This window comes from Dermacentor andersoni, chromosome 2 (genome assembly GCF_023375885.2).
Source record: "Dermacentor andersoni chromosome 2, qqDerAnde1_hic_scaffold, whole genome shotgun sequence".
Lineage (NCBI taxonomy): Eukaryota > Metazoa > Arthropoda > Arachnida > Ixodida > Ixodidae > Dermacentor > Dermacentor andersoni.
This window is the reverse complement of record NC_092815.1, coordinates 60851695-60865433: the sequence shown is the minus strand read 5'-3', so window position 1 is coordinate 60865433 and position 13739 is coordinate 60851695. Positions and strand designations below refer to the sequence as shown.

The window sequence follows — 13739 nt, the reverse complement described above, 5'->3', positions numbered from 1 at the left end:
AATAAAATACAGCTGAGACAACTAAAGTACAATATTCCTAGCGGCGGGCTGCACAACACGGATGAAAGTCAAAGGAACCAAACGATACGAGCGCGTCTTTGTCTGGGTTACGTTGCCGACTGCGAGGAATAAGGTCAATTACCATCTCGCCCAGGTTGCTCTGGTAATTCAACTAAACTACAGAGGTTGTAAAAAAAAGGCAAGGTTCGCCACCTTTTTTACTTTTCAGAGACAAATGCCGGTAGCTAAATGTCTGCAGGACACAAAATGCTCAAGAAGAAAAGGAAATAAATATAGAAATGCTGACATTAATGAGAAGCTGTGGATGTTAGCATTGCTGAGCTCGTGAAATTTTGTTCGAGGTCTTGAGTGATAATTATGAAATACGCAGTGACTGCACAAACACACAAGTAGGACATGCACACTCAGACGCGTGCATACACAATAAGGCTATTCACACCTAACAGCTCTGCCAGTTTAACAAAATTGTTGCTGAGCTAGGTGGTTTGGTTCATGACTTCGAAACAAAGGTTACGGCGCTAACCAGACGAGGACGAAGCGAGACACGGCAGCCGTATATGTCGTTTGTGTCTCACTGTGTCCTCGTTTGCTTAGTGCCGTAACCTTTCTTTTTAAGCTCTAATAGATCATGCTATACCGGGGACATTGGTGAGCATAGTTTCTTTTACAGTGTTGACAATGATCCCGAGAATACAAAGCGAGAGAATACGAAGACAAAAACATTACTTAAGGAAAAGCCACACCCTACGAAGCCAGGTGGCCATTCACTGCGTGCACAAACGCAGCGAGATGCAAAGTTGAACCCATTTTGAAGGCGCCTGTATCTAAGTTTACCTGCAGGCAACGAAACGTGCGAATGTTTCGCCGCCAGGACTAAAGATGCAACGCGAATCATTGGGCGGGGCGTAGAAAAGTGGGTGGCTTGTTCTAAAACCTTAGAGAAACGAGCCGCGCAGCAGACAGAGGCCTGTTTCTGCCTAGTATAAATGGCCCTGTAAAATTTCTTGGCGCCCTACCATATAGTTGGTTAACCCAAACAATATACATTTGTAATTCGTTTTGGGCGCGAATTGGGGAAAATGCTTACGGGGTGACACGAAAAGGCACGTTTCTGAGAGAAAAAACAAGCTGCGATAAAGAGGTAAAAGCGTCCGAATTGACGAAAGTCACGCAAAAACAACCTTCCTACTGTGCTTTTTCTTTCTCAAAAGAAAGAACTAAATGATTGGCTAAAACATTTCTTAACTTTCATGTATTTCTGATATGCGTATCCGTTGTTAGCTCATTTGTTTGTTTGTCTTGGCAAAGTAGCGAGAGAGGTCCAGCCGACGACTGCCTATATAAAGACCGAGACAGAGAAATCACACACACAACACCTGACGTATTTGCTTCACGCAGGTAGAGTTGAAAGAGGAAAATTATGATGCCAAAAAGGTGCGCTTGAAGGAGAAAAGAAAAGAGAAAAAATCACCGCCCCTTCCAGTCCGTGAAGATGGTCTAGCAGCGAGCTATGTTCGTTACACTGAGTGTTACACCATGCAAGTCAAGCTTTGCAGGTAGTCTATATTGCAAATCTTTTCTTTCACCATTCTTTAACCTCATTTTCGCTTTTCTATGTTTCGCGTGGTGAATATGCTTTAGGAGGGCATTTCTTTTGCGCCTAAAGCAGGCTCAAAGACGACGAGCCCGTTCACGAGCGAACTCTCGCTGACGCTCGCGGTAGGTGGCTTCTTCCTCAGGAGTACGCACTACTCGTGGACTTCCCATAGATGTAGCTGGGATGGAATGTGCGGAACCACTAACCCAAAGCTTTGTCTATTGGGTGCAAGGCCCGCCACAGGGGATGCGGGCGCTGCAATCGTTTTGACTATTAGTTGGACTGGTTTGACGATTGACGTGGCTGCCGGCACTGTCTGCTGGCGCAAGAAGTGCCGGCAGCCACGCGCTCCTAGTACCGCGTTTCGCTCGCTGGGCACTGTTCGTTGGCCGGAAACCGCCAGCATAACAGTTGTTTCTTTCGTAGCAGGGTGGAATCAATCGTTAATAAATTCGATGCCGATCTGGTTCGATCGCCAAAAATGCACCGTGTGATAACCGTAAATGATTCGCTTATAAGATAGCCTTCTCACAGGAGAGAAAGGGGTCACTCCAACCCCTTTCTCCCTGTTGAGCTTTTCTTTTCCTCTCCCGCTAGATCATGCCGCCCCTTTTAGCGAAGTCCGACAACGACGGCACAGGGTCCGCATAAACAGCTTCGCTGTAAAATTTGGGCCTTTGTGCAGCTAGCAAGCAGGCCGTAGGGAGGGCGACAAAAGGCTGGAGGCTGCTGTTGAAGTGTTATTGGGGATAAACAAATTAGGCACAGCAGGCATGAGGTCCAGTAGGCATGCGAGTAGCCTGACCAGAGAACCACTGCCGTAGCTCAACCGCTGTAGTGTTGTGATGCAGCCGCAATACATGGTGAGTGTGGTTACTGGCCCCCGCGGTCGCATTCCAAGAGAAGCAGTATTAAAAACAAGGCATGCCTGTGCAGACTGCTTAGAAAGCTGGTTAAATAGCACCAGCTGCTCAGGATTGTTCTCGAACCTCTACCTTTTTTTTTTTGCTTATAATGGCAAGACGTGCGTGATAACTAAGAAGCAAGGACCACGATTTACCAGTTTAAGCTCTTCCCCAGTTGCGAAAATATGTTGCGGAACGTCCCACCTATATGTCGTTATGAATAGTATTTAACGTAAACAAAGATAAAGACAACACATAGCGCTGTCATTTCTCTTTCTATAGTTATTTCGTGCATCAAATCCCGGATAATTTGGTTATTCTCTTCTATGCGACAACATACGCTCGTAATCCAACGTACTTTATTTCGCAAAGCAGCCGAAAACGAACAAAAGAACTGACTTCAAACGTTCAAACTGGTTTGTCCCTTCAGAAGTTTAAACTAAAATACTCCCAGATCATACTACGTTTTCTTTGTTGCTTTATTTACATTTTTACTTTACTTATTGCGCATTGTGTTCGCAATAAGCTTCCTTGGCCATAACAGAAACGTGGGCGTACAATGCAGGTCAGACATAATGTAGTTTCCCGTCTCTATTTGCAGGAAGAGAAAGAGAGGAACGGGATCAAAGGCAAGGAAGTCACCCAGAGGAGCTTCCGGGTTTATAAGCTACCCCGTGGGTATGCAGATAATAATTACATATGAAAGTTTTAAATGTCGTTTCTATTCTAACACGTCTCATCTTTTAAACGCAAACGATGTTGAACATGGAACGCGCACTAACTTACCACTAACACTAAACAGGTCAAATATGTAATGGTTCCCCAGCAGTTCTTATCGCGGCAATAGAAGGTTTGAGGTCCGCGTTAACTTACTGAGACATCAAAACGAGCGCGCAAACCACTCAGTACGACTTAAACGAGGGAAGAGAACTGCCGCAGCTTAGGTAGTATGCTCAAAATCACAACTTTGACTTTGCGTTGGTGTTGGTTTCAGCACAGATATCGAAGACAAAAAAAAAATAACTTGGCGTTTATGGCCATTCAGCCAAATAAAGATATGCCAGCATTTACTTCAGCAAAAGTTGCAAGGTTTAGTAAGCATAAAAATGTATGCCTTCATGCTAAGTCCAGTCTAGCTGGTTTTGCGAAGGGAGTACATTTATCTCCGTATGGAAAATTACTGTTGATCGTCAATACAACCTTTCAATGGCTTTTACGGTTGGTAAAGGTAGGTCAAACTGTGAGTTTTAACACCAGGTAGATGAACTCACGGGCTGTGGGAGGTACCGTATAGTTATGCGCTCCTGAATAGCTTTGTAGACTTCAGTTTAGTGTTTTAACATGCATTATACTACGGTGCAGAAGCAGTTTCGCATTCCACAAGTTATCTTCAATTGCGCTGTACCTTCCCATCCAGTCTTTCCTGTGGAAGAAACTGCCGGGTTAGTCTGTTAAGCCTGCATGCCGCGTTGTCGTATTCACAGCGCCCAACGTTGCAGGCGTGCTGTCAATCGGTCATCATGCATTGATCTCGGGCCGCATTAACGTTCACAGTGCTACGTTAAAAAAGAAGTAAATGCAAAAGGGAAGAAAGGGATGGTCCCGCCATGGCGGTTCTATATCTTTCTTGGGGGGGGGGGGGGGGGATTGGAAAAATGACAGGTTGCATACAAAACCACATGCGAACGACTAGCGGGTCCTTTCCTTTGTCTCGCGCTCCTGCCTGGCTTAAAATAACAAAAATTGGTGGTTGTGCCATGTATTGGAGGGAGGCTTGTGAGGCTAAGTCGAGAAATAGTGCAAGGCACTAGATCGAAATATTGGACGTGGAGAGTCAAAGGTGCGGTCAGACAGGGGGCGCAATACACAGAAAGAAATGGCGCTAGAGGAATGCAACTTTGCCTTGGCAAGGCTGACGTCGACATACTATAATTGCTTGTAGCTATTAATCTAACTGCGATTTATAGCTAAGAGACAGCACAATAAAAGTGTCATTGGGTTTCAAACTGCCTCAGCCTCTTGTTTATTTATTCATTAGCGTTCTTTCCTCTAAGTTTGAACATACAAAAATATATCCAGCATGTTACACTGCCGTAACACGTGGAGGTGAAAGCCTGCTGCTCACTTGATAATGCGCCGTCTCGCATCGTCGCGTTCATGCTTTCACAGTTCGGCGTCTTCGGCTCGTTTTCGACGCTCAGCTGCGGCTTCGTGCGCTCGTACAGCGGCGTCGCCCCAACGACGTTTCTCTGCGACTTTACGTTGCATCCTCTCAGCAGAGGATTGAAACATATGCTGTTCTCTGTGTTGTATGGGTGACTTCTATGAATGCGTGCAAAATCCCTTCACTCTGCTGAGCGCTTGTAACCTTAACCTTACGGGCGTATGAGCCATTGCATTGTTTGCTTGCTTACCGGGGTATCAGCCGTTTCTTACCGAGGTATGAGCGATTGAGACGGTCACGTGTTGTTTTTTGTACCATTCGAATATACGTCACGTTTCTGTGCATTGTAGGCGTGATTACAATGAATGTATACCCTGTACGCTTCACTTTAATGGGTGCGTGTAGCCTCTGCGTTACCAGAGGGATGAGCCATTGCAATTTCTGCTTGCTTACGGGTTATAAGCCACTGCTGATGATGATAGTTTTTGTACCATTGGACCCGACCACACTTAAGGCTTTTGTCTTGAAGAATCACGCTTCTGTATTGCCTTACGTCCACAGTGTGCTTTTGAGCGGGAACTATTTACCGGTGGTGTGGGCCATATTTAAACCAGTGTTTGTAAACTCTAAGATAGCGATACTTCATTTTTTAACTTAATTTAGTCCTAGTCATCGCCATCGTAGTCCAGTTTACGGAGCTGTGTCGTATTTTTCTGAATCCGTTAATGTGTTCCATGTGGGCCTCCCCGAGGGGCCACCAGTGCAAAGCGTAGTTTTTGCATTTTTGCAGTAGACCAGTCCAGCTTTGCCAGGTGTAGGGATGGGATAGGATAGGATAAACTTTATTGAAATGGTGAATGGGTTATGGAGAATGGGTTATGGGAGTGTGCAGCTGTGGAGAACACAGTGCTCTGAAAGGTTACCATTAGGTATGCCGTGCATTTTGGGCACTGGCCTGTTTTGCCATCTGTTCTCATTTCTCGCACGTTGAAGAACAGAACCCTCTTGCAAAAAGTAAGTAAAGGTTGCATTGCAAAAACGCCCGTTTACAGTGCACAGATTGCACGCTAAAGTACCCCCTGTGGACAAAATTATTCCGTTGGCACCCACTACAACATGCCTCATAACCAGATCCTGGTTTTGGCACGCGAAAACACTCTAATTTTTAAACTATATGTTCATTAAATGGTTACCTGGCTTTCCTCGCATTTTTTTCCATAGCCATGCTTCCCAGCCTCGTAACTTTGCAATAAACATCCACATCTCATTTTTACTGAGCAGCTAGATTTAATTTTCGGTTCTATTTTTTGGTATGTGGAAAAACACTACTCAAACACCGGCAATAGCTAGGAGCGAGAACTTAGCTTTAGTTTCCTAGGCAATGCTGACTGAGCTATACGGTTTGGTTTCTGGTGAGTTTGACTACTTAACACGTTTCAAAATACCTAATTCGCTTTCTTTAGAAATCAGCTAATATGCTACCTTTCAACTTTTGATACCTGTGAGGACAGTTAAACGGGCTGACTACTGGGTGCACTTCTATGTTGGCAGTTTTAGAACAAATTGAAATAGAAACCTACATTGTCGATAAACATTCGAATAAAGTGCAGAACACAGATAGATTCCATCACGTTATTTGAAGATTGGAAGTTGTTTAGGCGTAGCGTAAAAACATTCACGGACATTTTTATTGGCACTACATACCGTTTTAAAAAAACGCACTGGAGTTCATGTTCGTGCGCCTGTGAGTATGTTTGTGTTTGTACGCCTGCATACTGGAGTGCCTTCCGGTCAGCTTGACAGTGTCCGCCTATATGTAATCCCCCGAATTACTGAAAGTAAAAAAGCTTGGTAGACACGCATCTTTAGTTTACTCGGAACCTATCGTTTCAAGCCTAAATATTTACTCCAAGAACAATCTTCCACGAGAGTTTGCAGCATTCTTACATAGCTCAGTGTACTGCATGGGCGTGCAGTTTTGATAAGAAATCACCAGACTGAACAGCAGCGTAGTGTCAACAAGCAGGATCGTCCTTAAAGCCTTGTCCATTGCACTGTTTTCACTTTACCTCACTGTCAGCGTCTCAGAAATGAACGCAGAAAACGGAAGTGTGACGTTTGCAGCACTTTAGATCTGGCAATATCCCGAAACACGTGACAGGTGCAAAGCGTGAACTTAAATAAATGCTGTGCGTGTACGTGTGCGTGTGCGTGTGCGTGTGTGCGTGTGCGTGTGCGTGTGCGTGTGCGTGTGTGTGTGTGTGTGTGTGTGTGTGTGTGTGCACATTTCTGCTAGAATGAACTTTCGTTCTGTCATACGAAAGTTGGAATCGAGTTTCTAACCTGTTCGTTAAAATAATATGCAGCGTGTGCTCTGGCAAGAACTGCGGGCTTCGTAAACTCCCGCCGCAATATGCGAAATAAGTAAGTGCACAACGAAAAAAAAACACCTTCAATACGCATGCATCAAGGATATAGTAATATCGTGAGCTTTTAATAACGAACTTGTAGAAAGTGCAAGAATTTCCAAACAAAATCGGCAGGTGATGCTCCAATCATCAGAAAACTCCCTCAAGTCTACAGAATTTAACGTAATGACGCTTCGAAACATTGAGAATGCTTTTCGCAGACGTCAGACCACGGCTAATGGTAGCTACCTGAAACCCTGCAATCAGTGAAATAATTATTTCGAGGGAATGCGGTATTGAAACGCGAACAGCAACGTACGTCTTTTGTGCATAATTACGTAGAAGTGCGACGTGTAATCGCTTTTAGCTGGTTTCTAAGCATAGAGCTGTACAAAGTGTGCATTTCGGATTATGAATCAAGCCACCGTTACAATTTCAGGCAAAACTGGAAACGAAAGGATTCATTGGATTCGGCATTCGGAATAATTCGGCATTTGAATTATGAGCACGGGGATGAAGAAACGCAGCCTAAATGGAAGTCTTTCTTAGTGCATATGTTTGTGCACCTGAGTAAGCCATGAGTGTGCTTGAACTTTACAGCGCTTGTACCATTTCCTGTTCCGTGCATGCAGCAAAGAATGAAATCAACTCGGAGAGTTGGAATCGGAGACTCGCCATCTGTGGGTCCCCAGTTTCAATCCTTACGTGGCACTACAACTTGTTTTAAGTTCCTTAACGAAATTCCGGCAATTCAGTTTCCGTTTCCAGTGACAAAAACCGGTGGACATCAAGATGACCCGGGGAGTGAGCCCTTAACGTACATTGCCGGAAGCATAAATTCAATAATCTGCGTCCGCTCTGCTGACGAAGCTTCCCTTCGGGCATAGTAGATTGTCAACCTTTTATACAAGCTGTTGGCTAATATTATTATGTCTCCTTAACACATTATAGGCGTCAGTATCTTTTTATATAGCCTTCTTCGGTTAAGTGATCTTTGACGCTTCGCAAAGAAAAATCCGCAGTCTTCCAGTTTATTTAGCCTTTCCAGGCTGTGCACACAGGACTGACTATTCATTTCTCTGCTTAGTTCATTCCCGAAGGTATTCCGACGGCCAATTTACTAGAAATGCTGCAGTCTTCCAAGGCATTGTGAAGCATGAGGATGGTCACTTCTGAGGCTGAGAACAGTCAAATGCGGCCGCCTGGTTCCCGCAGTCGCAACACGGCACCATCTCTTTCCACACGAAGCGGCTTTACTGTCGTGAGTTTCAAATGTTGGGGATATCGAACCGCGACTCTGTTGTTTGAAGCGAGCAACTGCGATGACCCGTCACCCTTTCCAACGCAGCCCTATTCTCTAAGAAATGGCTGTGCTTCATTAAAGCTCGCGACAATGCAACCTCAGAGCGGTTCATGACCGTGCTCTAAACTTCAATGCGGTTTGAATGGCAAATGTTTAAGCAGCTTCTGACTGTGTTAAAATTTCGACTGCTGTATACCGCACTGTCATTTTGTCGCTTCCCGACCAACCATAAAAGAGATTAACACTCGAATATTTTATTTGCCAGGCATATTAACAATTCGTTAGCTTACACGAGGATTCTTTTTACTGATGCTAACAGAATGCTTTTTTTTATGAACCAGGGAATGAAGTTCAATCTTACTTTTTGAGTTGGATTACTCTCAGAGGTGGACATTATTTGCATGAGAAATTAAAATAAATGATTGACCAATCAACACTGTATCGTTAATTACAGTTTAAGCTGATTACAATTTAGTGCACGTATTGCAATTTCCGAATTCTACCCGGTGGCTTTGAAAGTCATGTCCACTTGCAAATAATTATGAAGATGACACAAGTTTCAAGATATGCGTTCGCAATAATTGCGATGAAATGCATTGATGTTCCGCTAACTTTAGAGCCCCAATGTATAAACAACGTGTTCTTAAAAAAGGAAGTGGGACAACGGCACATCTATCGCGGAAGTTTGATGGAGCTTGTTTCAAAATTTGTTCCAAATGAATGAACCTTGTGAAATCACTAGCTTGAATTCGTGTATTGCTATATCAGCGCGCAAGTGGTTAGTTAAAAATCTGGTGTGAAATTTTTTCAATAATTGAATTATGCACTTTGATTTCCGGTGTAATTATCGTCCACCTCATCGAGTAATCATGCTACGTGAATGCGTTTGAGCTATATGCCAGAGGGGACATCTTTAAAATTCAATTAACGATAAAGAAACACACCTGTTAGATTTGATGGTATGGCTTAACACTATAGCCGGTAACTAAATTTTCAAATTGTACGATAAAGTTGCAGCTTTTAATAGGCACTAGGCACTCCAACGTACAATTTTGTGAAAAGCTTTTTTTTTATTTTTCTGTTTCTTTTGCTCGACACCCCGAGTGTTCAGAATAAAAAGCAAATAAAGAGCACACGATCGCCAGGGCACGTAATTACCTTGTCCAACCAAATACGTAACTAAAATACGCAACGTTCAACAAATTTTTAATTCACACTGAAAGTTACAAGCATTCCTGTGTTCCTTTATTTACACATAAATCGAACAACCAAGATTATTCGGTCACTAACAGCCAATGATTGCCTCTATACATTTCATGATCATCATCATCATCATCAGCCTATTTTATGTCCACTGCAGGACGAAGGCCTCTCCCTGAGAATTTCCTAATTTCATCAACCCCCCTAATTTTCTGCCATGCTCAACTGCGCTTCCCTTTTCTTGGCACCCATTCTGTAAATCCAATGGTCCACCTGTTATACAGTGTGTTTCAGAGAACACTTCCAAACTTTTTAAAGGTTGCCTGCGGCAGATAGCTCACTTCTAATTCATGAGGTGGTCTACTCGAAAAGGCGGACACTACTTGCACAAAAAATTGGAATGCGAAGTCAAATAATTAACAATAATTCATTTATTACCTTTCTAGCTAATTATATTATGACCCATATTGCAATCTACTAATTCTAGCAGTGAAGTTCGGAAGGCGGATCCACTTAGAATGAAATCTCAGGACAACACCAGTTTCAAGATATGAATTCCCGAACTTTGTGGGAAAATGCACTGGCGTTCCAGTTACTTTTGTGCTTCAGTGCATGAAGCGACGTTTTGTTAACAAATTAACCTAGGCATTACATGGCCTACCCAGCTCCATTTTTTTTCTCTTAATGTCGATTAGAATATCGCCTATCCACATTTTCTTTTTGATAGACACCGCTCTCTTCCTGTCGCTTAACGTTACGCCTTTCTTCTTTCCATCGCTCTTTGCGCGGTCCTTAACTTGTTCTCGAGCTTCTTTGTCAACCTCCAATTTTCTGCCCCGTATGTTAGCACCGGTAGAATACATTGATTGTTCACCTTTTTTTTTCGATGATAGTGGTAAGCTTCCAGTCAGGATCTGGCAATGTCTGCCGTATGCACTCCAACTTATTCTTTTTTCTTCTGAAGTTTCCTTCTCATGATCAGAGTCCCCTGTCAGTAATTGACTTATATAAACGTACTCCTGCACAGACTCTAGATGATGACTGGCAATGCTAAACTCCTGTTTCCTTGCCAGGCTCTTATCTGAAGTTTAAGAAAAATTTGATGCCTTATAATTATGACCTCCTTCTGTTATTTTCGGCGCACCTTATTGTGTACATAATCCTTATTTCTTGCGAAAAAGACAGGTCACCATCATACTGTAAACAAGACATTTTGTTTTTAATATAGTCAGTGACCTCCCTTTCTATTGCGATGTCAAATATATGGACCCATCGGGCGAATTTACACATATTCGTCTATGTCGGCGTCGATGTGGGGTTCCGTATAAAGTAAAGTTGCGACAAAATCGCGTCCGCACGGCTTATGCTATAGATGCTAGGGGAAACATGCGAGGGTGAGTCGAGAAGGGTGATGGCTTGTTGTGGCGGCGTCCGTTAGCGCAGGCAAGGGGGCAGGGTGCGTAGCGGGGTGATACGCGCGTATACTAGGAGTACGAGACGGGGTAGCGCACTCCGTTTGTACATGGCACGGCTGAGCGTGTCGGCGCGCGTTCTACCTTGGAGGTAAACTGAGCTGGGTACGAAAGCTTGCTCAAGCGAGATAGCTGATGGCTTCGTGTGCGCTGCGTTCTCGCGCCTAGTTCGCGTTGTAGCGAGAGGCAGCACGAAGAGGAACTGGCTCGCCGCGGATGCCGCGCTCTCCATTACTCCAGTGTTCTGACAGCCTGTGTTGGTTGCCGTCACCCAAAAAGATCACGTTCACGTGATGCCACCGGAAGAAATGATGTTCCACGTGCGGCGCCAAGGTGTCTGAGTGGTGGCGCTGGCTAATACTCCCAGGGTTCTACAAAGAAGCATAAAAATCCAAGAAAGTGGCTGGGGAAATGGTGCCGCGGTAGCTCAATTGGTAGAGCATCGCACGCAAAATGCGAAGGTTGTGGGTCACGGTTCCCACCTGCGGCAAGTTATTTTTATCCACTTTTATTTCCATTAATTTATCCTTTCTTTATTTCATTTATTAAGCACAAGTAATTTCCCCTATCTTGTCCTTGGTGTCACTGTTTGTTGGCTTCTTATCATATGACTCATAAAAATTGGGCCCCTCGGTTAACCGCATTTCTTCTCGTTTAATAGTAATATTTAGTAACTTTTCGATCTTCCCGATTCTACAAGGAACTATACCAATGCTAGCGCTACACATTGCTGCAAGGTTTCTGATAGCTATTCAATCAGGATTTAAATAGTGACATTGGCTCATTATCCAGAGTTTGTATCTTCGTGAAAAGCATATTACGCTCAGTATCAGAATTTTTGCAGTATAGTACAAAATGTTTTATTGTCATTTATTTATTTATTTATATATTTATTTATTTATTTATTTATTTATTTTATTCAATATGCGCTCAGCTGATTCGAAGTCTGAAATGTCGTTCCTACTGCTTTTCTTAAATGAGATGAAGTGCATGCTGGGAAAGCTTTTTATAGAAGTGTTCCAGCTACCTGTAATAAAGATTTTTTAAAAATATTCCAAAGCATCTTAGGAAGTCATCACCAAGCGCATGTCTTTGGCTATCCCATGGAGCAAGGCACACTATTTTTCGAATTGTGCTTATTTCTACAAATAACCGCGATTATTTAACCAACTTCGCAAGTAATAATTTTAGAGCAAATATTTCAACAAGGAAGTTGCAGAACATTTTGGGAAAGATCTAATTGGGCAGCTTTAAACTTCCTACAAGTTAGGTAAACATTGCTTGATGCGTCCAAAAAAAAAAAAAAAAATGCCCACGCAATAAGACAAGCACAACTACGCCCCGCGATTGCCGTACTCTCAAACGTGCCGCGTGCTCAAACGTGCCGCGTAACAGCGCGTTTAGCCTGCTGTGCTGCCTGGTCTGCTCATCACCATCGTAAATCGCCTTGAGGGAAGTACACCACTGGAGCAAATCACAGTCAGCGCCTCCGTCCTGGCCCTGTCACTTTTTAAAGTGCAGCACGCCAGGCAATATTGCAGCACACGAGGCTAGGCAAAGCGTGTAATGCTCGCACTTATTATACAAACGATCATACCAAAACATAATATACTAATAATAAGGTAAGCCCTTTCAATTTTTTCTGTTCTTTACCTAGCGAGCTTGCACTCACAAAGTGCCTAAATCTATATCGCAATAACGCGTACTTCAGCATACGAAGTTAGCAATGCACTCTCGCTCAGTAAGTCTTAGGAGTTGCATACATTAACGTTGTTAAGAAACTATAACGCGGGATTGCTAACGCCACGCAGTACATGATGTTTGCATTCGAATCTGCACTGGTTTGAGTAATCATGCATATGGCTGGGGAATGTATGTGCAAGGTGCAAAATATTCTCAAGAGATTTATGGTAATTGTGTCTACCATACAATCAAATAATAAAAAAACCAGATGTAAGAACGTGTGGCGTACCGCTAATTCCCATAGGACATTATTTTTTGCTAGTTTTCATGCAGTCCGAAGGTGTGCTCTTTATGGTCGCTAGCTAAACTTCGCGCTGCATACTGCCCTCCGCAATCACTTTGCCAGCGAAGGTGGAGGGGCAAGCGTTTCCACTCAGGCATTTCGGCACGATTCAAACTCAACATAATTGAAGTCTGTTTATATTGACTGATATTGATAATGAAGGTACGAGTTAGGTCATTTGTCGGCAGCACTTCACTCGGTTAAAACCTTCGAATAAATTTATTGTGACAGGCCTGGTGTAACTGCGCCGCAGACATATTGCGAAAATCGAAAAGCGCGGAACAAGATTTACTCGACTGTACACGTTAGTTGCTTAGGAAAATGTAAGGGCATGTATGATTGAGGTTGAGTGTTATCACCGAGAAATGTTCGAACACTGCTCACCTGTACGCTACTTGTCTTTTTCTATTTGTTTGTCTGTAATTGCGTATAATTGTCGTAACTTCTGCCACGGCAGCAGAGTATGATGAAGGTGTTGCGATTTTTAGGGGCTATATATTTCTACAAACGACTTCAGTACTGAGTGGCGCTAACTTCTGTTGAGTTTTTCGATTGTGCGATTTCTCTCTCTCTCTCTCTGCTTGCTTTCTTATTATTTTTTATATGACCTTCCCCAGTTTTTTCACCGTAGTCAGGGGTGTTT

At 43.4% G+C, this 13739-nt stretch overlaps 1 long non-coding RNA gene and 1 other non-coding gene across 5 annotated transcripts in view; one reads left to right on the top strand and one right to left on the bottom strand.

Annotated features, from left to right (window-relative positions):
- LOC129387701 (uncharacterized) overlaps positions 1-13739 on the bottom strand; it is a 155220-nt gene that overhangs the window by 20300 nt on the left and 121181 nt on the right. The window lies entirely within an intron of this gene.
- TRNAL-CAA (transfer RNA leucine (anticodon CAA)) lies at positions 11487-11560 on the top strand. The gene has a single exon. It is a non-coding gene; the product is annotated as a tRNA-Leu (tRNA).